Raw genomic sequence first — 4,000 nt, 5'->3', positions numbered from 1 at the left:
CTGAGGAAGTCGGTACTAGAGCAAGAAGACGCCATGCCTGGGGGTGGCAAGCAAAGGACAGGGTGAGCTAGAGATCAGGGCAGCCTTTGTGCTAGAGATCTCCTTGAGCTGGAGCCTGCTCCTGCTAGAGTCAGCGAAGCGAAGCTTGTAGGGCAAGCTGTAAAAGTGAGATGAGGAGAAGATCTTGACACACAGGGTCCTGGAGTTTCCCTGTCTGCCTTGCTGCTTCTCATACTCACCCTCCTCCTACCAGGGCCAGTTCCACCTACCCATTGGTCAGCATACCTGACAGGTCCAACTACTAAGTGCCATGTTCATTTTTTCTCAGTCTCTTCTGGGAACCTTCTTGTGGGGGGTGTGGGCAGAGGGAGGACACAAACATTAACTTTGTGTCTCCTGGAGTCCAGACTGGGTTTGCCTTGTGCAGTGAGTGTGAAGGGTGATGAAGAATACCTCCCCCCATTATGGGGAAGAAAATCCATGTTTCACAACCCCAGGGCTGCAAAGGTCTTGGCTGCCCCTCCACTTGGGGAATGGAACCAAATCCACTTCTGTCCTACCTCCCCACTCCCCCAAGTGATTCTCACTCCCTGCTCACCATGTGAAAAGGATGCCTTGGGATCAGTGACCCCAGCTCCAGAGCCCTGAAGCAGCAGGGATGAGTGTCAGTCATGGAGTCATGGTGGGGACGATCAGAAGAGAGATTACTTTTTCTTGAATTTGTTCTGCTTCCACAGAACAGTTTTTCAAATCCTTCAGGAGATAGGGAAAGTACCCTTGATAAGTCCTCACTTGACAGACCCATCTCAGACCTCATCTGATCCCCACCCAAAGGAAACTTGATTCACCTCTTATTGTTTGCTACCAGCATTTCATAGTGACAGATCTGCAGGCCTGACCTTCTAGGCTCACTCCCCCTGGGCTGAAGTCTGTGGACTGTAGCTAGCTCAGGGTGGTCTCACCATAGTCAGAGAACACTTGGACATCCTGGGTCTTGGGGAGGTTTGAAAGGGTGTCTGATCCAATAGGAACTAAGTTTTCCTTAAGTAGGCAATGACTTTTTCATTTCTTCCTTCAAGATCATCTTTCTCGAGTTAGAGAGTCACCTTACTGAGTTCCTGTCTTTGACCCTTCCTGAGACCCTCCATCTCTTTTCTGTCATTATCATCTTCCTCTACCTCTTTCTGTGATGTCTTCTGCTTCTTTCTTTCTATCTCCACAATGACCAGTGACAAACTGCATGACCAATAATCAATTTCAATCTTGGTGAGCAGGTTGGAGTCTGGGGCTGGGCTGCAGGGAGCATGGATGACTACATGGATGAAAAGGCTTGTGCTGAGAGCTGCTATCCATGGATTCTCTCTGCTTATGGATCTGTGTCTGCTTATACATGTTGGAATCTGATTAGGATGATGATGGAAATGGGCCAGGGTATTCTGGAGGGTCCCAGTAATTCTTGGGGCTAAAGCCTGGGAGATGGTTCCAGAGGTCCTGCTCTTTACCCACACTTCTGGGGATGGAAAGGGGAGGGAGATGTGGATTTGGTGAAAGCAAGATCCTGGCTTCTGAGCAGTTCCATGTGTTCCAGGAAGGAATAGGGACAGTGGAATTTGTAGATCATGATGAGGCAATTATGTCCAGGATAATTTTGTCCTTGGGGATGGCAGCCAAGTCCTTGTAGCCCAGAACCTTAATATCCATGATGTTTGTGTGCCAGCACAACTAATAAAATATTTGTAAAAATTCATCTGTGTATTATGTAAAATAAGTCAGGTTACCACCAACAGCTTGTGATAAATTAAAGCTGTGAAAATTTTTGTTAAAGGACTGTAATACCAGTAAAACTTGAAATGTTTAAAGCTACTATTTTTAAAAAACAAATGTTTAATTTTGTGTAAATGCCTTAAAATGGGCTATATGTGGGATTTTGGTAAACTAGATGTAAGAACAATGGGCAATAAATTTGATTGTATAATATTAACATTGTTAGATTGATAATTTAGGTCTAAATATGAACATGGGTGTATTCCTAAGTAAATTCAATGTGCTATGTAATACATATGTATTACATAAAATAAGCCAGGTTACCACCAGAAGTTGGGATGAATTAAAGTTTGTGAAAATTATTTTTAAAAGACTATAATACCAACCATAACTTGAAAAGTTTTTTATATATATATATATAAAATGACATATCTATAACATATAAATGACATTAATGTATTCTATGAGCTGGAAAATATAAGAATTAAAAATTTTAACAGATGGTATGTACATATGAATTGAAATGGATATGTAAAAATAGTTTTTTCTACAACTCAGTTAATAGTCTTGAACAACCCTGAGTGCTTATACTTGCATTGGGTCAAATCTGTGAATCAGTGTCAAAATCTGACCGCCTCGATGAATCAGTGATTTCCTATTTTTTGAAGACTCTCCATTTTTCCCTTGATCTCTTGAGATGCGGTTGTTTGTTTTATTATCTCCCCTCCCCAATTTCTAATTATTTGAATACTCTTATTTTAGTTGTGTCATGGTAGTAGAAGAACAAAACAATAGATTGGGAAATCAGGGAACAACTACTGCAGAGCCAATATAAGCAGATTTAGGTATACTAATTAGTGGTTTTCAAGAATGTTAAACATAGATGTATTTTCCTAGAAAAGCTTCAGCTCCAAACAGAACAGAGATAGCTGAGTTGGCAAATAGATACTTTGCAGATTGCGGACTCAGTGTTACATTACTTCACAGTTCTTTACTGTGAACTTAAGGGCAAACAGGACTCCTTTAGCTTTTGCTTATGAAGGCAAAGGGAAAACCTTCTGTTTTAAGTAGGATGTGGCTTATAGAAGCATCTTATTAAAATGACATTCTCCCTGTGGGCATATGTATTAAGAACCAGTTCACCCAGCCTAAAATCAATTACTTCTGCCTATGGCAAAGAAAGTCTGAGTTAAACATAATTCTCAGAGGTAGTTAGCATTCCATTGAAGGTTATTGCTTCCATCCAAGAGAGGAGTTATCCAATTTAATCAATTCTCTGAGTGTTAAACCTCAGATAGTAAACAACTTAAATTATGAACAGTGCAATTATTAGGTATAACAATTAGGACACTGTGTTTTAACTGGATAATTTGCCGAGTAATCAATGGTTAGCCAGAGAGTTCTCGTTGTTTAATACTTATTTGAACTCTTTCTCAGAAGTGAACACAAGACACCTTTGCAAATTCACTTATTTCCATGGCTTTAGACTTGCCCTCCTCTTGTATGTTTTGCACATTGCTGTCAGAGTTTTCTTTTCAGAGGAAAAACTTAGGTTGCTCTTCTGCTTAAAATAATCACTTTGCTCTTCCGTGCTCTTTTGGTAGAATTCAAATAAATTTATGTGGCTCAGTCGGTGCTTCGTGATCACCCTATTTGCTTCTTTAGCCTCATCTTTTATCTCTGTGTGTCTTTCCTTTCTTTGACTTGACTTCTACCCTCCGGGCATTCTGGATTTTTTTTTTCTTTAGTTTCTCCAGACGTGATATAATCTCTCACTTCCTAATTTATTTTGTCACTTAGTTTTCAACATAGATACCAATTCCACTGGACATCTTTCCCAGACTGGCCAAGATGAAATTGATATTCTTGCTGCATGGTCCCAAAATGCTCTGCTTTTCATCTATCCTGTGTCTCTCCATGTGGAACTTGCTGGTTTATTTAATCCTATGCCTCTTCTTCACACTGTTGTATTCCTATAGGCTAGGCATTAAGCAGGTAGTAGTTGATCAAACAAATGTTTATTGAATGATTGCATGATAAACTCTGTTAATGTAAAGGTGTTTCTAAATCTCTTATGGATAATAAAGAAATAATTCTCAACACATCCCAGAAATTTGACACACTTCCATTAGAAGTTACAGATTACCTTGTAATGATTTTAATGGCAAACTGGAGGCATAGGAAGATCTCTATTATAGGAGTTGTGTGTGTGCGGGAGGGTACATTGAGTTAGAAA

General features: G+C 40.1%; 1 pseudogene; it reads right to left on the bottom strand.

Moving 5' to 3' along the window:
* Positions 1-692: 692 nt before the first annotated feature.
* Positions 693-1,701, bottom strand: LOC116859769 (annotated as a pseudogene).
* Between the last annotated feature and the right edge of the window lie 2,299 nt (positions 1,702-4,000).

The sequence above is a fragment of the Lontra canadensis genome, unplaced genomic scaffold (assembly GCF_010015895.1).
Source record: "Lontra canadensis isolate GAN:19392208 unplaced genomic scaffold, GSC_riverotter_1.0 scaffold4, whole genome shotgun sequence".
In the NCBI taxonomy this organism is placed as follows: Eukaryota; Metazoa; Chordata; class Mammalia; order Carnivora; family Mustelidae; genus Lontra; species Lontra canadensis.
This window is presented reverse-complemented; position numbering and strand designations above follow the sequence as displayed.